This window comes from Rhinatrema bivittatum, chromosome 15, assembly GCF_901001135.1.
Source record: "Rhinatrema bivittatum chromosome 15, aRhiBiv1.1, whole genome shotgun sequence".
NCBI lineage: Eukaryota > Metazoa > Chordata > Amphibia > Gymnophiona > Rhinatrematidae > Rhinatrema > Rhinatrema bivittatum.
Genome location: NC_042629.1, coordinates 73,106,320 through 73,127,825, shown reverse-complemented (window position 1 = coordinate 73,127,825; position 21,506 = coordinate 73,106,320). Strand labels below are relative to the sequence as shown.

Sequence of the window (21,506 nt, the reverse complement as noted above, 5' to 3'; positions counted from 1 at the left end):
TTGAAGCTTATGAATAGTGACATCCCTGGCAAGGCTTCAAGCTCTCTTGCTTCCTGCTTGCTCGCCTCTGGTGCCTTGATCTACATGTTTCCATAAGTCACTTGTGCGACAGGAGCCAAAGAAGGCTTCATACTTAAATACCAACCTAGCTGTAGAATGAATGGGTCCTTTTTTTTTTTTTTCTCCCTCTGTTATCAAACTGAAAGTGCAGATGCACTGTGCTTAGGGGTTCCTCTCATTTCTCCCACTGTGTTTCCTAGAGAGAAGAAGATTTGGATGAATCGACCCCTGAGGGATGCACATGTGCACAAGGATGCCAAGCAAATTGGTAGCCAGTGGTCACTTTCAAGCTTTTTAGTTTAGCTCTGGCCGGGTACATTTTAAGATCCCCGCTGCAGTGCAAGGCGTTCCAGTCGTTTGCTGTCTCTTCACTTAGCTGCATAACGTCCGCAAGTCAAACTACAAAAGACAACCCTGGGATTCCAACCCTAACAGAACTGCACAGAATGAAGAAGCTATGATCGCCTGGAATATTATTAATATTACCAGAAAGTTCAGTGCTAGAAAAGTGGACCTGGTGGTGGTACGATTTATTAGGAATCAGTTTGGCCTGTTCCCTAGTGAGAGCAGTAAGTGAAGTGCAGCTGGCAATAGGGTGTTGATTATTTATCTTTTGCTGTATAAGTTTTATTGTACTGAATGTTATTTTATTGACTCTTGTATTGTTTATGACCTGTATTTTCTAAATTTGTTGTAAGCAGCTTTGGACAATCCCTTTAGGATTGACAAGGTGGGGTATAAAAGAAACATGCCATAAGGAGAAAAACACAAGAGCAACATTGCTAATAGAAGTGGGTATTCTGTATTATATATGAAGAAAGAAAAGATGCAGTCAGAGACCAAAAAAAATGTGGCAGAAAGATTCAAAAAAAATTTTTTGACGCTATGGGTCTGATTATAAGAACTTCCAAATGCACCTTGATATGTCGGCTTGCACATAATACACCTTATGTACACAGAACAAGTATTGAGAACAACGCTAGAAGCAAATCTGAGAGAGTGAGATTATATTTAATATATCCTCTGGCTGAACAGCTGGGAGCATTCCAGTCATAGCATGTGCAAAAGCAAACCCATTGGGAGATGCTGGACCCAAATAAGAAACCAAATTGAGCTTGTGCACATGGTTAGGTGAGAAGCGGGTGATTTGTAAACTTAAAACTCCACATTTAGCTGTAAAAGCATCATCTTGCTTTGGTTAGAATGCAGCTTCACACTGTCTGTCTGTGGCTGTTGCCACTGATCATTTTTTTGGCTCTGAGGCCACGGGTTAATTTTAACAATCTCCTTAGTGACATTGCCTCATGGACAGGTGAGTTTCTGGGACCGGTAAGACGAATGGATGCTGTCATGGGTTTGCTTTTTGTTGACATTGGTCTTGGGATGCTATCAACTTTGGAGAATTGTTTCTCCAGTTCTGGATTAGGGAACGCTTATCCCAGAGCATCCTGGAGTTATGTGGTCCTTTATGTCCCAGTAGGAAAAACAGGACACCAGTTCCATTCATGCTCCCAAAACGTGTGAACACAATGGAACGGATTGCAGAAGTCCCCCTCTCACCCTGATCCGTGCCTGGACAGCCTAATGAAAGGAAGCCTTGTGAAAGGACATGAATGGAAGATAGGAGCACATGGACAGCATAAAACCTTGAAAGGAAGCATTGCTTTTCCAAGTTGTTGTTGGTTTGAAAACCTTGTGCACTATTTTAATGGGTTATTTTAGAATCTTTCAAATCTCTACGTTATGTTCAGTGTGTTTTTCGTCTGCGTGTGAATGACTGATTAGATATCTCTGTAAAATGTATGCTTGACATGTACAGAACCCTCATTCCTCTCATAGAAACATAGACCATGGCGGCAGAAAAGAATCGACCCATTCATTCGCATCTCATTCCCGCCTTCAGAGATCCCCTGTATTTATCCCTGGCTTTCTTGAATTCATACTGGCCTTGTCTCTAGCCGTTCCGTGCATCCACCACCCTTTCTGTAAGGAAATACTTCCTTAGATTACTTTCCAGACTAACTCGTTTCACCCGCATCCCATGACCCTTTTTGATCCGCAGCCTCCTTTCCATTGAAACAGGCTTGCCTCCTGTGCATTTATTCCATGGCGATATTTAAATGTCTCTATTTTATCTCCCCCCTTATCCTGCCTTTCCTCCAAGGTATGCATGTTTTAGATCTTTTAAGTCTGTCCCTGTGTGCTTTATGATGAAAACTGTTAAACCATTTTAGCAGCCATCCTCTGGACACCCTCTATTCAGTTTATATCAGTTTGAAGGTGCGATCTCCAGGTGCAGTCTCACAGTATTCCAGATGAGGTCTAGCCAGAGATTTATGCAGAGGCAATGCCATCTCCTTTTTCCTGCTAGCTATTTCACTCCCTGTAACCCAAACATTCTTCTGGTTCTTGCTGTTGCCTTATCTGCTTATATAGTCTCCTTAAATTCATCAGTTAGGATCACCCCCAGATTCTGCTCCTGTTTTATGCACAGAAAAACTTCACTGTATCACTCTCTTGGGTTTTTGCAACCCAAATGCATGACTGCATTTTTTTAATATTAAATCTTACTGCCAGTCTCTAGGCCATTCCTTGAGCTTCACAAGATCCCTAGTCATGTTTTCCATACCTTCCAGGGTGGCTACACTGCTGCAAATTTTGGTATCATTGGCAAACAGGTAAACCTTTTCTGAAAACTCTTCCTCAATATTTCTTACAAAAATGTTAAACAGAGCCAGATTCCTGCGGCACATCACTAGCAACCTCCACTTTCCTCTGCGTTAACTCCAGAAGAAAGCCAGAAGAATGCTGGGCTACATTGAGAGAGAAATAACCAATAAGAAAAAGGAGGTGATAATCCCCTTGTACAGGGCCTTGGTGAGGCCTCACCTGGAGTACTGTGTTCAGTTCTGGAGACCGTATCTCAAAAGGGACAGAGTCAAGATGGAGGCGGTCCAGAGAAGGGCAACCAAAATGGTGGTGGGTCTTCATCAAATGACTTATGAGAAAAGGTTGAAGGACCTAAATATGTATACCCTGGAGGAGAGGAGGTGCAGGGGAGATATGATACAAACCTTAAGATACCTGAAAGGTTTGAATGATGCACAATCATCGACAAACCTTTTCCGTTGGAAAGAAATCAGTAGAACTAGGGGTCATGAAATGAAGCTATAGGGAGGGTGACTCAGAACCAATGTCAGGAAATATTTCTTCACAGAAAGGGTGGTGGATGCCTGGAATGCCCTTCCAGAGGAGGTAGTGAAGACAAAAACAGTAAAAGATTTCAAAGGGGCCTGAGATAAACACTGTGGATCCCTAAAGGCTAGGGGATGGGAATGAAGAAAAGAGTGCATGGGGGTAACTTGCTGGTGTGGCGGTTACTACCCTTAACCAATAAGCCTGATACTTTGATGCAAATCCAACATTGCTCTGTGCTTCAACAGAAGAGGAAAAGGGGAATTTATTTATTTAGGCATTTTATATACCATTGTTCCAAACGTAGATCACAACAGTTTACAAGATCCGCATACATATTCATGGTCAGCGATCACATACTGTGTGGTAATATTCACCATTTAGTTCGACACCACATTGTATACATGTTCTCGTTCATAATCATAAGTATTTTAGGAAATTACACAATCTGCTGTATATTCTAGTTCATATTCATGCATTTTCATGGTCGACCTAATGGGAATACAGGTACTAATCCTACTAACAATGTACATCACATCATTCATTATTATTGCTAGCTCCATTAACATCAATGTACGTCACATCATTCATTCGTTATTGCTTGTTCTATTAATATTAATTTACATCACATCATTCACTGCTTAATGCCCGCTCTGTTAACATTATCAATGGTGCTGATGTGGTTGTTATCAGATTATTGGTCTTTTACGTTAAATCGTATGCTTTTCTGAAAAGCCATGTTTTCATTTCACGCTTGAAACTCTTTCTATCTGTTATTTGACGTATTGACTCTGGAAGGGAGTTCCACAACTTGGGGCCTGCTATGGAAAACATTTGGTCTCTTATTTGCGTTAGCTGTGTTTTCCGAGTTGAGGGTACCATGAGCAGTTTTTGTTTGTTTTGTGATCCTACATCTCTCCTTGGTGTGTAGTTTTGAATTGTCACTCCTAATAAACTTGGTCTAATGTTGTTGATGATATTGAAAATTAGAGCTAAAACTTCATAGTGAATTCTGGATTGTATGGGAAGCCAGTGCAGCACAATCAGCGAGGGGGCTGATGTTTTCAAATTTCCTTGTTCCTAGTAAGAGTCTTGCAGAGGCATTTTGAAATAGCTGTAGTGGTTTTAGTAGATTCGATGGTAGGCCTAGTAGAAGAGAGTTGCAGTAGTCTAAGTTTGAAAATATAAGTGTTTGTAAGATGTATGTAAGTCTTGAGTTATTAACAAGGGTTTCAGTCGATATATTTTTAGCTTGGAGTACCCTGTTTTTATTAATTTGCTTATATGCTTTTTCATAGTGAAGTTCTCATCAATCTGTATTCCCAAATCATGTACTTAATCTGAGGGAGTAATATTAGTGATTCCTAGGTCTAGGGTTGGTGGTTTGATTAGTGTGTTGTCTTTCCTTAACCAAACTATTTCAGTTTTTTGGGGGTTTAGAGTTAGTTTGTTGAGCAAGTTTTTGTTGTATGACCTTCATGTATGTTGACAGGGATGTTGCAGTTTTTTCAAATGTTTTGTCGAATGGGATATAGAATTGTATGTCTGCATATAGGAAGAAGTTGACTCCTAGATTTGCTAGTAATGCGCATATAGGCAGCAGGTATATGTTGAATAGCGTGGCCAAAAGTGCTGAACCTGGGGGATGCCTGAATTGATAGGGAAGGTGTCTGAAATTTGATTACCCAGTTTTACTTGGAAAGTCTTATCTTTTAGGAAGGGTGAAAAACATTTGTTAACATTTCCATCTATTCCAATTTTTCTTAGCTGGTGGCGTAAGAAGCATGTGGTCAACTGTGTCAAATGTTGCTGTTAAATCAATTAGCAACAGGATATATGATCATTGTTGTTAAAGCCTTGTAGTATAGGTCGGCTAAGGAAATGAGTAGGGTTTCTATTGAGTGTTTTTTTCTGAATCCAAATTGGTTTGGGTATAGTATATTGTTATCTTCTAGGTTGTTCTCTAGTTGTGATAAAACTGCTTTTTCTAGAACCTTCGAGATGAAAGATAGGTTAGAGATTGGCCGATAATTGTCTCAGTCATCCATTCTTCCAGATTTATTTATTAGGATCAGTTTAATCACAACTTGTTTTGCCCTATTGGGCACCATACCTTCTGCTAGCGAGTGGTTTATTATTGTTGTGAATATCGGGGTTATTATGCTATTGACATTTTTCAGTATGCTTGCAGGGATATGGTTTAGTGGGTGGGAAGCAGATTTCATTTTAGTGATTATTTGGTTTACTTTGAGTTTAGATACTGGGTTGAATGAGTTCCATTTCAATTGATCAGGTTTTTCTTCAGGCTCTTTTATTGGTAAGCAGTGAGAGAATTGTGATTTATGTGTATTGATTTTGTTTAATAATGAATTAGCATATTCACTGCATGAATTGTTTTGTAAAGTCATAGGTAATTGATATGGAGGAGGATGGGTCTTTGGTGAGGTTTTTCACTCTTTCAAAGAGTAGTTTTGAGTTAAATATTACATCATGAATCTGTTTTGTGTAGTATTCCATTTTTGCTTTATTGATTTGTACGCGGTATTTTGTTAATAGGGATTTGTATTTTTCTAGGGTTTCTGAAGGTTGGCATTTCCTCCATTGCTTTTTTGGATTTTCTCAGGGTCTGTTTGTGTCTTAGGTTTCTTTTGTTTGGTTGTGTTTCCTTCATTTCGGAACATTTTAATCTGGATTGGGCATAGGGTATCCGCTATTTCGTTGATGATTTTATCCCAGGAGTTGAAAGATGAGGAAGCATTATGGTGGTCGAATTCAGCTTTTTTATTTTTAATAGTGTTGGTTTCTATCTTTTTTTTTCTGTAGGTGAATGATTGATTGTTATGTGGATTTGTTTGTTGTGTGGTGAGGAGAGTTATTTCAGCTTTTATTTGCTGGTGATCAGACCAGGGCAATATTTTGTGGGAAGAGTTGATTACACAGTTATTTCGATTGGGAAAAAATTAGGTCAAGGATGTGTCCTGCTCTATGGGTGGGGTTGGATATGAATTATGACCAGCCCATGGCTTCCATAGTATATAAAAAGATTTCACTTTCTGTAGATTTGGTTATGCTATCTTACATGTAGTTTAAAGTCTCCTATGATTAGAATTGATTCTGAAGCTGGAAATGATTTAGCGAAGACCTCGATTAGAGGTGCAGTCTTTCTGGAGTGTCCCAGGTGGGCTATATATCAAACCAATATTTAGAAATGGAGATTTTAGTATCGCAATCTCATTGAGTGGGTTTACTTCTACTTTGTATGGTTTAAGTTCCTTTTTGCAAATTATTAAGAACCCCCACCTTTTCGTTTGTGTCTGGGGAAGTGAAAGACATCATAGGTTAGGTTATCAATTTGGTTTAGGAGGACATTATCACTGTCTTTCAGCCATGTTTCTGTGGGATTTAGTTCTTCTAGTATGCCATTTATCAGTGGGATTTTTTTTAGATGGTGACTGTACATTTAGGGCCAGATTTTAGTATCTACGCCCGATTTTATAACATGTGTGCGCAGCTGCGTGCATGTTATAAAATCCAGGATCGGCACGCACAAAAGGGTGCACACTTGTGTACCTTGCACGTGCTGAGCCCTAGGGGAGCCCCGATGGCTTTCCCTGTTCTCTCCAAGGCAGCTCCGAAATCAGCCTAGGGGGGGACTTTTCTTCCACCCCCCATACCTTTGTTATGCAAGTTGCGCCTGCTTCCGGGCAGGCATAGGTTGTGCGCACCGGACTAGGGTCCCTACGGAGGCCTCTGGCCACGCCTCCACCCCACCCCTTTTTTCAAGCCCCGGGACATACGCGCCTCCTTGGGCTTGTGCGTGTTGCCGGGCCTATGCAAAATAGGCTCAGCACACATAACCCTTCTACGCGCGTAAATCCAGCTGGATTTATGCGCGTAGGGCTTTTAAAATCTGCCCCTTAGTAAAAGAAGAATGAACATTAGGCTGGAAGAGGTCACAGGATGAGAAATGTAACTCATCTTGGGATAGATCAGGTTTTTCCTTTCTTTTTTCTTGTTTTTTTTCTTGTTTTTTGAAGTTTTCTGATAAATTCTCTGGTTTCCTCGTCCAGTGATTGTTTTAATGAGGTGGACTAGATCTATTTTAAGAGGTGTTTGTTATGGCTGAGTTTAGATTTGCTTGCTGTGGGTGTCACTTCAGGTGCACACAAAGGGGCATGCTCCTTTGTCGTGTGCCAAGGGCGCGCACCTGTCGGCACAAGCATCTTCAGCGTTGTGGCCTCTCACTTCAGGCGGTGGAGGTGGGCAGGTCGAGGGAGGGACTGGAGGCTGGTGCAGGCATTCATCTGGTGGTCTTCCTTTCCCAGCAAGGGGGGAAAGAGTGCCTTCAACTCGCTCCCCACACTGTTTTCAGACGGCGGTTACTTCCCTTAACCAATAAGCCTTTATACTGTTGATGCACCTCCATCATTGCTCTCTGCTTTAACGGCAGGGGGAAAAGGGGAATTAGATTCAGACTGCAACCAACAAGGACACTGAATTGCACAGTTTGGGAAAACAAGCATGGGAGTAACTTGCTGATACAGTGATTACTACCCTTAACCAACAAGCCTTAATGCTGTTGATACAACTCCAACATTGCTCTCTGCTTCAATGGGAAGAGGTAATGGGGAATTGGACTCAAACAGCAACCAACGTGGACCCTGACTTTCACAGTCTTAGAAACTGATAATTATAAAGGTGGCAATACCAGTAGTTACAACCAAAAGCTTGCTGGGCAGACTGGATGGACCATTTGGTCCTTTTCTGCTGTCATTTCAATGTTTCTATGTTTACCTCTACTCTTTGTTGCCTCACATGTAACCAGTCGCTCTAGGGCCCATAGCAAGGGCACTCAGCTTATTTGTAAGTTGCCTATGTGGAACTGCCGTGTCAAAGGTCTTCCTGAAATCTAGGTATCCCCTAACTCTATCAGAGAAATGGATTAGATTCGCCTGACAAAACCATGCTGCCTCAGATCCTACAATCCATTGGATGACAGAAACTGAGCTGTCCTCTGTTTTAATAGTGATTTTATTAATTTAATTACAACTGAGGTCAGACTAACTGGTGTGTGGTTTTCCTATTCCTCCTTACGTCCATCTTTGTGAAGAGGAACCACATCTGCCTGTCTCCAGTCCTTTGGAACCAAACCCAACTCAAGAGAAGCATTGAACAGGCCAGAGCGGAGCTGCCAGAATTTCACTCTTAATATCCTTTGATGTTTCCTCTCTGACCCTGGGGCCTCCTCTGCTCTTAGTTTTGCTAGCTCCTTGCAAATGCAGACTTCTGAAATTTGTTTGAGATCTGATTTGTTTCATCCCTATTTCTGCCCTTACTCAGTGAACAGAAATATTTAAGAAAAGCTGCTTTCTTGTCGTCAACCTCTGCGCATTGCACCCCTCTTCACCTCTGAATTTTAGAATCTCATTTTGTGAATGACTGAATCTCCGGCACGTGGTGAAATCATCAGCATATTGGAGTACAGTTCCCGTTTGCAAAACAAAATTCTATTGAGGCGCGACAGGGATAACATTTCGGTAGAAGTGATTCTTTAGAAATTAGGTATTTCTTAGGAATAGCTGTTTTTCTAAATCTATCATATATTTTTTTATTTTGCCATAAGAAAAAAAATGAGGAGCAATCGTCGTTCCTTAATACTTTCCAACTCCAGCATGACAGCTGTGGCCTTAGCCTTCTAATTTGCTCTACGGAATATCCCAGTTTTCACCTGTACGACCTTATTTGATATCCACCATAGACTGCTTTGGAAATGTAGAGCTTTGTCAAATATCTAAAGCTAACTTCTGTAGTTGGAGACAGATTTTTTCATTCATTCTTTTCTAAGGTGAAAAAATATATATTATTTTTTCACATTTATATGCCTTGGGGTGATCAAAAAGATTTTAGCCTGCCTGAATATAAAAAAAAAATACATTTTGTCTCTATTTTCTCTGTTAAGTACATGATTGCAGCTAAGCATGTTATGTAATTCTAGCCATCCTATTTTTATTTTTATAATGAGCTAATCTGTCAACCTCAGATCGAGGAAAAGGCTGGCAAATCGTCTTATGCTATTGGGAGTCTCAGCATATTAGCCGAGAAGATGAAGGGGATGGGATCTTCCTTCATCTCTGCCGTTACATTCTGCATTTCGCTCGTTAGCCGCTGTCTTGTCGGATCGTGTGTATTAAGCGTGAATCTGAGTTAACGCATCCACTGAAAATGCAGGGTAAAGGGATGCATCTGTGTCGGCCTCTCAGCAGCTTTATGATTTGCCTCCTGAAAAAACATTTTTGGCTGCGCACCAAAAAGGTGAATTTTAAAAGTAACGCCCGCGCATAAAGTCGCAGATGTGTGTGCGTGCTAGAGCTGTTTTATAAACCTTGCACATACGCACACAAGTGCCAACGTGCGAATATCTTTGATCACGTAAAAAGGGATGGAATAGGTGTGGGGGTGAGGTGTTCCGAGGTGGGGGCCAACATTTACGCACGTAAGTTGTGACTCTGAATCCTGTGAACGCAGCGCGCATAGGGCTCTTGCCTGTGCATTTATCGGCTATTTATGAGGTGTAAGTCAGAATAAAACTCTTTTTATAGCCAAATGCTGACAGGGTGAGGGGGTCTGGGGGGGGGGGGGGGTGCAGGCTGAAGAACCAGAAGGGTCTAGATGACGTAAAGATAGACTGGGCAAATTGGTGGACTAACTGGTTTAACTGGTAATTAGCTTCACATGCGCATGTTATAAAACGAGCTGACTTGTGCATGTAAAAACCAGCAAGTCCTAAGGAAAATGCGTCAATAGCAGTTGCTCATGTGAGTACTTAAAATTAGGAGCACACGTACGGGGGCTGAGGAGTATTTTATAAAATGCGTGTGCACTTGTGCTGCTAATATAAGTAAGTTTCCTGCATGTGCGGGTGCTCGTGAACTTGTCTTAAAGTTACCGTCTCAGTGGGTAATTTGCAAAGGCTTTTAGACCTGACCAAAACCGATCTCTGTGCGGCAGAAAGTAAGTGCGATTTCCATAACATGTGGGACTTTTTAGCGGTAAGAAAAAGGGGTGTTCCTGCGAGTGTGCTTAGGTCAGGGCAGGAAAAAACAGCACATGTACGTTTTTCTGACTTTCAAAGGTACGGGTGCTGTTTTGCTCCCCCCTTCTTCCACAGGCACAAACAGATGCAAAGTACATGCATTTTTTGCACTTGCTGCTTTGAAAATGTGTGCAAAGTCCATAAGGCGAAAGTTCCCACATAGTTTGAAACTCTGCAGGCTCTGCGAACGTTACCTCCCACCCCAAGTGATACAGGGGGTCCTTGATAGATTAAAGTTTTGCAGAAGTCCCAGCCTTTCTGAAAAGCTCCAGTGAGTGTGAAAACTCACTTATAGCGAAATGAGCCCCCCCGGCTATAGGAAAGGACAGACTGCGGGATCAGAACCCATCGATGAGATTGGAATGTTCTGAGCGCGGTGAACGCTGGGGCGGAGCCTTCACCCAGCAGAATCCCAGCGCGCTTGGCAGCGTCTGGTGCTTCAGTGCCTCGTGTCTGGAGCAGATATTTGGGTCATGGCATGAGGACTTCTTATGGAAGGAGAGCGATGTGCAGGAAGACTGAGCCTTGCCCAGTGGCTGATGGGAGTCGAGCTCGAATCTCCTGGTCCACTGTTCTAAACACCAGTAGGGTTGATGCAATAAGCCATGCGTAAAAACACGCGTCCAAACTGCGCGCGCGCTCAGCCATGTCTCCTGCGCATCCAATTTAATATGTAAATGAGCTGCCGTGCTGAAAAGGACCACGCTAGGGATCAACTGTGCATCCTTGGCATCAGGCGCCCAGCAGACGTGGCCGGGCACAGGTTAGGAAAATTCTCAATTTTACAAGCATCCTTTTTCCTAACCTGACCACCATCAAGACTTTTTTTTTTTTTTGGCTTTTTTTGTGGAGGCTTGGAGTGTGTGAAGACTTAATGCCAGCTCTGGAGCTGGTGTTTTGCCTCATCTACATGGAATTTACATGTGGTGATCGCTATTAGCTACTCGCTGCTTTTGACACGCTAATCCCGTTAATGCATTGGGAGTTATTCTAGCACATGCAAAACGTGGGTCGAACCGCGTGTCGAGCTATGTGCTAGGCTGCGTGCACTGAGTTGCATCGGCCCCCCAATGTCTATTATCTACTAGCGACAGAAGAATCCCTCTTGCCTATCCTGGAAACTAATTATGGATGAAAGAAGGAAAACTGATGCTATCGTGGCCGTGAAAGCTAGCAGTGGGCTAATGTGGGCTCAGTGCCTGAAAAAATGGACTGGGGGCCTGGGTTCAAATGCTGCCTCTGCCACTGGCGCTCCCTGTGACTTTGAGCAAGACACGTTCTCTCCTGTCGCCTCAGGTGCCCTCTTCTGTTGCAAGCACTCATCGTATTTGTATGCAATTTTGTTGAAAAGCGCCAGATAAAATGCTAACGTAGCAATCGTTCAATTCATTATTATTGCTCTTGGTCCCGTTTGCCATATGTCTGCGTTTCCTCAGGTTGCAGTGGCCGAGCTGCTGGGGCGCTGGGTGCCTGGATGTGAACAGCACGTTTGTCAGAGACAAATGGGACCCGAGCGCCGTTTCGGCTTGAACACCAAATGGCGGCAGAGCCGATACGTTCCCCGACGGCGGCGTGGCACTAAAATGTAGCTTCATTTTTTTTTTTTTAGGAAAGGTCTCTTCCCTTTTTTTATATTTTTAAGCCAGGCCTGGGTGTTGCGCTTCTGGTTAACCTCCAAGCCTCCCTCTCCCAGCTGCGCTGGGACCCTTCAGCTTTTTGGGGGAGCATGGTTTCCACTTCCCATCAAAGGACCTCGTCCATAGACGCGACATCTTCGTAGGCGTTGCGGTAATCGCTGGGGGTGGAGGAGGGGCACTCGCTGCTTTATCCCGCCGAAATGCTCTTGTTAGTGCTTCGGCCGCTGAAACTTCCTGGCTGTGCGCTGCGGTGCTCTCCTGCCTTCTGCTTCCCACATCCAGACCCAGATTGCTGTCAGAGATCTAAGCAGCTAATCCTTTCTCCGATGGTTTAATTGCATCAGCAGCAGATGCTTTATCCTCTGTTGTGGGGGTGGGGTGCAGGGGGTCATTGAAGACAGAGCAGGGCCTCTATAAACGGCATTCTTGCAGCTCCAAAACTGATAATTCATTTCACCCAAAGATATATTTGTGGTGTTCTGGAAGAGACTCTTCCTTTCTAGGTTTTGTAATTCTTTTTTTTTTTTTTCCAGCATGTGAGGCAAACTCTGCATCCGTAGTGGGAGATTTCCTCTGTATGCTTTTAGCTTTTGACTGTGTAACAATCCATGTAGAAATCCATGGTTTCGGCAGGCCCGGTGGAAGGGCCTGTGCAGTGCAATTCTCAGCTTGCGTCTTCCTTCCTCTAGGTCAGCTGGGGCTAGGGATGCTGTGGGGAATGTCCGAGCTATTTCATGATGGTCACACTTAATGGCAAGATTTAGGGGCCCTGATGCATGCTGAGGATGGTGCCTGCAATGACTGGGTTAAGTGAGTTGGGAGAGAGATGGAGAATGACCTTTTGGTAGGTGCAAATGAATACTCCTGGTATGATAGACCAACAGAAGGCAGTTCTGGTTTGAGTTGGAAGCCCCAGGCAGCAGGAGGAAACTGCTGGATCCCTCTCCAAAAATAAAATATGTGGTTAAGGGAGGCTTCACAGCTCGGTATGGTAAAATGGAGAATTTCACTAGGGCCAACCTGAGCTAGGTCTGAATTGACAACCTAGAGGAAAAAGACTCTTTGTACGTGGAAGCATCCAGGGCCTAGTGGTTAGAGCAGCAGGCTATGAAACAAGGAAGCCAGGGTTCAAATCCCACTGCCACTCCTTGTGACCTTGGGGAAGCCACTTTAACCTCCAGGTACAAAATTAGATTGTAAACCATCTGGGGATAGGGAAATGCCCACAGTCCCCGAAGGTAATCCATGTAATCTGAAGTGGTGAAAACCAAACTATCAGTAAATAAATGAATAATGATAATAACCAGGAATGGTAACTTCCAAACAGGTGCCCACATGTTATAAAATAGTTTAGTTGCGTGTATACATGCGCCTAATTTTAAGCTTGCGCGCGCCCAGCAGCACAAATTGGGGAATTTTATAACGGGCACGCATCCCCACCATAACCAGTTTGTCCACCAGTTCACCCAGTCTAGAGCTAGGTCCTCCTGTGCTCCCCCCCAGACCCCTCAAGCCCCTCACAAATGCCTGGAAATAATTTTGTTAAGACTTACACCTCCTCCGTAGTGAAAGTAAAGCCGAGTAGGTACTTGTGCACCTCTCCTGGCCCTGCCCCTGAATGCCCGAGCCCCACCCGCATTGTACCCCCAGTCCTCCTCTTTTTTTTTTTTTTTTTTTGGCATGATGTGAGATATTCGCACATCGGGACTTGCACACGCATGTGAGTGGCTTTTAAAATCGGGTGGACGTGCGTATATTCTACCTGCATGCACAGCTCCCGATTTAGTTGTATACCTGGCCTTAAAGATTCACCTTTAAGGCTTTTGCTTTTCAGATACCAATTGAAGGGGACATTTTTAGATTTCTATGTATAGATACACACACACACCCCTGTATGCATCCTATTATGAGAGGAGGTGATATTGCCCCTGTACAGGTCCCTGGTGAGAGCTCACGTGGATTACTGAGTACAATTCTGGAGACTGCACCTTTGTATAGAACGGGATGGAGTCAGTCAAGAGGATGGCTAGTAAAATGGGCAGTGGTCTTCATTATAAAGCATATAGGGATAGACTTAAAGATCTAAACATATATCCTAGGGGAAAAGCAGCATGGGGAGATATGGTAAAGACATTTAAATATCTCCAGAGTTTCTTTGCATAGGAAGTGGTCCTCTTCTTTTTAACAGAAAGGTCATGGGATGAGAGTGAGAGGGGGTAGACTGAGACGTAATCTAAGGAAATATTTCTTTACAGAGAGGGTGGTGGATGCATGGAACAGCATTTCAATGGAGGTACTGAAGATGAGGACAGTATCTGAATTCAAGAAAACCTGGGGCAAGCACAGGGGGTCTCCAAGGCAGTGAAGGCGATTGTAAAGATGAATAGTTGGCCATGTGGTCTTTCTCTGCCATCAGGTCTCTATGAGAATAGAGTCCCTTACATCTCTCCTGTTGCCATGCACAATTATGGGAGCTACATATTTAATGTCTCCTCTTTGGTTCCGAGTGAAGTTGTGAGCATTTGGACTTAAGTAAGCCACTGAATTCAGAAAAGCAAACGCTCTGTTTCTAAAGTGTATTTCTCTCTTCTTTGTCTATCAAACCAAACCTGGTGAGCATTCCAGTGGAAACGTTGACCCTCCGAGGCTGTTCCGGCACTTGCCAGCTGTTTGAAAGATTCGGGGGTTTTGTTAATTTTGAATGCGTCATTCCTGCTCTCTTCAAAACCCTTTGTATCCATGAATGCTTTTTCATAAATTGACAGAGCTTCCTACCCTATTTTACCATAGACGAGGTTATTAGCTTGGATAACGGGGCATTTCTGTTTCTCTAAAGGTGCTCATTAGTAGGGAATGAGACCTTGGTTTTCCTGGCTATCGTCTCTCCTAGTCTTTGAAAGGTTTCAGATCTCGAGCAGAATGAGAGAGAGAGAGGAAACTTTTATTGCTATTTTAATTACTGTGTTAGAGCTATGGAAGTCAGATTCAATATTTACCGTTTCTACCGTTTCTTTGGCCTAACTTACACTTCTGCATCTTTTGAAAATTACCATCTTAAAGCCTCAGGTCTCAGAGGTGGTGTTGGCAGAACAGGAAATGCTTCTGGCCAAACTCTCTCCTCCAGCTGGAAAATATTCACAAGCAAGGGGAGAGTCTGGAAATTTTCTGTCTGAGGCACGGCTCTCTGCAGTGCCTCACAGACCTATGAGGGAGTTGAAGAATTTAAATAATTCCTGCTCTCTCTAGTTCTTTTTTTTTTTTTTTTTCTTTCAAAACTTCTGTATCCTATGTTCCAAAAAATGATGACAAAAATCAAGGAAGAAAAAGGGAGAAATCATCATGTGTTTCCCTCCCACCTTCTCACATTGTTTACTCCTGCTGAATATGCACATCTGGAAGAAGAGAGAAAACATCTGGTGGTACAAGTACCAGGTGGCAGGTGCACTTCTCCTCCCTTTGTTTGGCATTTCAGATATTTTTCAGTCGTCAAGCTCATCAGAGTTTTGACAAGGTTTTTTTTTGGTTTTTGGGGGTTTTTTTCCTTGTCTAAAACTTTTGTTCTTCTGCTCAACTCCTCAGGGCCCATGTGCCAAGGACGCCCAGCTGGAAAATCTCTAACTCATTTAAAAATGAATACTATTTGTTGAATTCACTGACTGGCTAAAATTATTTGTGAGTGGCAGGATATGTACCCCCTGTCTTCATACGACTCCACCAGGTACATTAAACACCATTTCAGGTAGCAGCACGCACATCTCTTAATTTACTTCGTGTACTTACAGTCCGGTAAATCCAATTGCTGATTGATCAATGTGGATTGCAAAACAATACTCATAAGCACATCAAAACAGTGCAGTACACTTCTTCCAAAAACATTACAGAATAAAAGGCACGTTACAAATCAACAGCATAAACCTGCATAAACAAGTAGATTGGCGTTGCTGTCTAAAAATGTTATAAACTTCACATGCTCTAAGGATAGGTGGCAAATCTCGTCCAGAGTACTGGATCAGTTTGGGAAAAAGCTCTCAATCTTGTTTGTTGTGATTTGTAACTTGCAAGTTGAGGCATCGTAAGTACATTTTGATCTTCAGAGCATAGTGACCTGGTTGGGTTATAAAGATCATCAGTACAATTTTCGATAGGGAAATTATCATGGTGCAATGATGTAAAGACTAAAATCAACAACTTGAATTTAATCCTTCCTTCAATTTGGGAACCAGTGCAAAGATCATAATGCAGGTGTGATATGGTCATTATATTTAATACCTGTTATAATCCTAGCTGCCCCATTTTGAATCAATTGTAGTACACGAAGACTTTTTTTTTTTTAGGTAGTCCAATGAAAAGAGCATTGCAGTAAACTATTTTTGAAAGCACTAAATCCTGGACTACCAAATGAAAATCTGCAGGGAACAATAAGGACTTTAAAAGGCAAATCGTTGGAAATTTAAAAAATGCAGCCCTTGCCAATGACTTGATATGTGGTTTCATCGTCATTTTGGAATTCAACTGAATTCCCAAAATTCTTGTCTATGTCACAGTAGGAATGGTTATGTCTCCAAATTTAATCTCCTGGAACTCCCTCACGGGTTCACGACTTATTAGTAAAACTGTGGTCTTCTTAACATTTAGTACGTGTTCACGTTGGTTTAACCAAGACTGAACCGCCATCATGCAATCTACAAACTTGCATTTAGGTAAAGAATTGTCTGGCGCAGAAGGCACTATAAATTGTAGATCAAGTGCACAGATATAGAAAGATACCCCAAGGGCTCAAAACAGAGCCCCAATTGGCTGTAAAATAGGCCTTAAAGAGCACAGAGGATCACGAGGAGCCCTGCAGAACCCCTGATCACACCACTCGCTAATACAGCCAACTTAAGACCAGTGGTGCACAGCTGATTCAGATGGAATGATCTTCTGAATCAAAGGCTGCAGCTTCGTCAAGTTGAACCAGTAACGTGGAGTGACCCTTATCTGATTCATGAGGCACAATTCATGGTACCGCAGCCTTGTCTGAATCCCAGTGGCTCTGCCTCAAGCTCTTTATGAGTTGTAAAAACTCCTCAAATTGTAATAATACACATTTTTCTAGTAATTTAGTTGCAGTGGATAAGTTGGAATTCAGCCAAAAGTTGGCTAAATTGACACCAGACACAGTTATCCTTTTTTTATTGGTCACACTATAGCCTTTTAAAACTCTTTTGGAATTATTCCAGCCACTAAGGGTTTATTAATAATATGCATAATGATAGGATACATCTGAGAAGACAAATTAATCAATAACCCAAAGGGAACTGGCTCACAAGGAGAGTGCAGAGACTTTGAGCATGCAGCTGTGTTTGGTACATCCTCATAAGTATGAATTCAGCCCCGCGTCTCAGTTCCACCCGTGACAGAATGTCCTTATGAGCAATCTTTGCTTTGGAGCCCTGTAGCATAAGAATTTTCTCTTCAAGGAAATCAGCAAGCGTCTCACACGCTACACATTCTCTCTCCCTGAACGCTGTCTTTTCACTGTTGGGCGTTTTAAATTTCTATCGACTTCAGTCCGTTATCTATGTAAAATCCAGCCTGGACCCCACAAGGCAGAGAAGCCAGGATTGGGTTCCAAATACTCCTGAAAAGATCGCATCATCTCCAGTCCAAACCCACTTCCTATGCTGTCAACCACTCCATCATCATCATCGTTCTGGGTATGATAGGGAAGTGATAGCAGGGTGGAGGGTGAGGTTGATTATGATTAATGTTTGATGAGTTTATATCTTTAAGACTGATTTTTTTTATCTTTCATTTAAAAAATGTGAACATGCATTATAAGAGTGGGTGATGCTAAGATTTGTAATTTTATTTTGCAAAATGTAGGAAAACATAATTAAATAAAAGGCACACATCAGTCTTGCCCAAATAAGTTTTGAAAACCCTTTCAGACTGGTTTTAAACCACAAAAGGAAGTGTCATCAGAATCCATTGGAAACTGGTCATACGTGTAGCCGGAGAGAGTTCAGACAACTCTGCTGTATGTTTGTATGACGAGATCATTCATGGGTCCTAAAATGGAGTGATCTTATGCCATATGTGACAGAAATAATGCGGGATAATGTTTTGTTATATGAGAATAAATACGAATCGGGCCAATATGGTAAACCGCGCGGGAGAGCTGGGGAGTGCCCGCTCTCCCGACACGTGCCCAAGCCACTCTCCTGGGCGCACGATTCACTAAGGAAAGGTATGCAAATTAGGACCCGCGGTAAAAAGGAGGCGCTAGGGACACTAGCGCGTCCCTAGCGCCTCCTTTTTGACAGAAGAGGCGGCTGTCAGCGGGTTTGACAGCCGATGCTTAATTTTACCAGCGCTGGTTGTCGAATCCGCTGACAGCCACGGGTTCGGAAAATGGACGCTGGCAAAATTGAGCGTCCGTTTTCCAACCCGCGGGCCACGGGCAGATTTTTAGTTTTTTTTTTTATTTTTGGGGCCTCCGACTTAATATCACTATGATATTAAGTCGGAGGGTGTAGAGAAAAGCAGTTTTTTCTGCTTTTCTGTACACTTTCCTGGTGCCGGCAGAAATTAACGTCAGCCTTTAGGCAGGCGTTAATTTCTGAGAGTAAAATGTGCGGCTTGGCTGCACATTTTACTTTCTGTATCACGCGGGACCAATAGGCTCATCAACATGCATTTGCATGTTGCGGGCACTATTAGTTTCGGGGGTTGGCCGCACGTTTTCGATGCGCTATTACCCCTTACTGTATAAGGGGTAAAAATAGCGAGTCGAAAACTCGCGTCCAAACGGGGGCTAACGGTGCACTCGGCCGAGCGCACCATACCTGAATCGGCCCGAGAGTTTTTTGCATTCTGTAATGACGCTTGACATCTCAGCTGCATTCGATACAACAGATCATCAGATTTTGCTGTATAGGTTGCACGAATCCAGAATGGCTGGCACTGTTTGGCAGTGGTTTAAATCTTACTTACCGGTATGTGATCAACAACAAGAAGCTGGAATGGGTTCTGTCCCATCCTGCTGGCATACATTAATCACTGGTGTCCCACAGGGCTCCGCCTTCTCAATGCTGCTTTTAGTTTTTAATGTATATATGTCCCGTGCAGAATCCTGGCTGGACTTTTGCTCTGGCTACCATTTGTATGCTGATGGCATACAGTTTTACATGGAAATGCTACCCTCCTGGGGTGATACTGCCCAGCAGTGCCCAGCTTGTCTCATGTTGTATGTCTGGCTGCTGTGCGCCAGTGGCTTGCACATAATAAATTAGCCCTATACATTGCAAAAAGTGAAGTTCTGCCTTTATATTGAGGTAATCCAAGCTGAGTAAGTTCTTTGATCCAAATCAAAAACATTGTACTGTCAATTTCACCGTGAGTGAAAAGACTGGGCCCTCAGATTGATACTGCTTTAACATTCAGTAACCAAATTAAGTCAGTCGTCCATCCCGAGTTTTTTTTAAGCTGTGCACCCTGCGTAACCTTAAATCCTTTTTACCAGTAGCCCAGCTTAGATCTGTTCTCCAGGCACTGATATTGCTGTCTCTAGATTATCGTAATGCGCTCTCTATTGGTCTTACGGCTGCAGCAGGACTGATATCTGGGTCTCCTATGCATAGGCAAATCTCTCCCGTGCTAATGCAATTACACTGCCTCCCAGTTCATGAAAGAATCCCTTTATAAGGTTCACAATCTCTTGGCTCTGGACTCTTAGGGGGTAAGGTCCTTCTGTGGGTGTATAACCCATCTCGTGCTTTGTCGTCTCGTGAAAGAGGGCTCCTGCCACAACACGCTTTCTCTGTTGTGACACCATCACTTTGGAATTCACCTCCTCAGGAGTTGTGTTTCGACTTTCTGCACAAACACTTTTAAGAAATTGTTAAAAATGCATCTATTTGAAGCCACATTCAGATGGTCAACAGGTCTGACGTTTGAGTAATGTTTTAACTGAATACCATTTATTTTTGTAATGATTTCATGACCCGTTGTCGACATTGTAGATATGCGTTGTGCTTTTAAGATTGTGAATGCTTTTACATGAAACGTTCTGAGCTATGGCAGAGAGCGGTGTAGATACCATTAGAGATAATGATAAATGTATTTGAGAATGAAGGAGGAGCTTGTGTACACACCTCAAGTTCTGACTCGCCAATAAAAAAGAATTTTGTCTCTTCCAAAGTTTATTATGCAGAAATTCTGATGCTAATGATGGTGATGACCATCATTTCCCCCCCCAAGGATTTCCAGAGCTGTGCTGAAGATTTTTCTGGAAATTATCTATCTATATATCTATCTGTATATACAATCTCTATTGTTGTTTATTTTGCTGGAGCTCTGTGTACCAAGCTGGAGACTCAAATATCTGCAATGGCTTCTTCAGTCTGGTAGAATCCTGCAGAATACCAAGGGTGGTGGGGTTAGAAGGCCGTCATCTCCCTGTGAAAATGTCACCTGCTTATTGAGAATTCCCAGCCTTGCATTAGATTTTCCCTTCCTCCCTTCTTCCCTCCACAGTGGAAAGGCATTTCCAGGAGCTGGAGTTTTAATCTGAAAATGCAGTTGGTTCCTTGGTAGGGAACAGAATATTTGACTCCAGTGATTGAATTTTGGCATTGGATCCAAGTTTTTCACACAACCTGGCAATTTTCCTGCACAGTGGTTTGCAAAATGAAGAAAAAAAAATTACCCTTTTTGCTAGGGCTACCTGCCAGTTCCATTGTTGTTAAAACTGATACAGGCCTGGTTTTACACTTTTCCCTGCATGGCGAAGAACTCCAGGCCTTGCCATAAAATCTGGATGCTGCCAAGTGACCCTTAAAGGCATGCAACTGAACCACATTAACTTCACCCTCGGTTTTGTAGATGCAACATGAATACATTTCTCTGTGTTCGCCTCATGTTAACTGGCAACATTTTAATATCCTTCTGTTGTCTATAACTTTATGCTTTTTACACATGAGTAAAATTATGAAAATTGAAAACGGCAAAACAAATATCATATGCATCTATGGTTAATGAAAATATCTGAACAGCCTGAGAGGTGAGATACCAGGGATCAGATAATATCACATGGGTATCAAGTTAGTGCAGAAGATTAAAAGGCAGCCTAGTGCATTTATTTTAAGTAGGTTACTGAATCCTGTAATCTCTGACCACAGGAGGCTGTGACATTGGAGATGGTATCTATTTTAGAAGCCAGTCGTTCTTTTCTATTAAAAAAAAATATATATATCGATTTTTATTTTATTTTTTCTAAACTCCGTGCTCGTGGAATGCCACAGTGCCCGACAGGGAAGTGCAGTGACGTTGCCACAGAAATTCCACACCGGCCGTAACGCTGAAAGTCAAGTTTCCACCATTGCAGTAAAATACTTATAGTTTTGTGTTTTGTTTTTTTTAAAGTAAAATTAAATTAAAACTTACAGCATTCCCTTTTAAAGAACTAATCATAAAAAAAGAGAGATTTGAAATGGCCAGTTTTAACTCTTTGATGCCTACAGCCCTGAATTAATGTG

At 42.5% G+C, this 21,506-nt stretch overlaps 1 protein-coding gene across 9 annotated transcripts in view; it reads left to right on the top strand.

The window, feature by feature from the left end:
• Nucleotides 1-21,506, top strand: part of PLCH2 (phospholipase C eta 2) — a 340,028-nt gene that overhangs the window by 194,763 nt on the left and 123,759 nt on the right. The window lies entirely within an intron of this gene.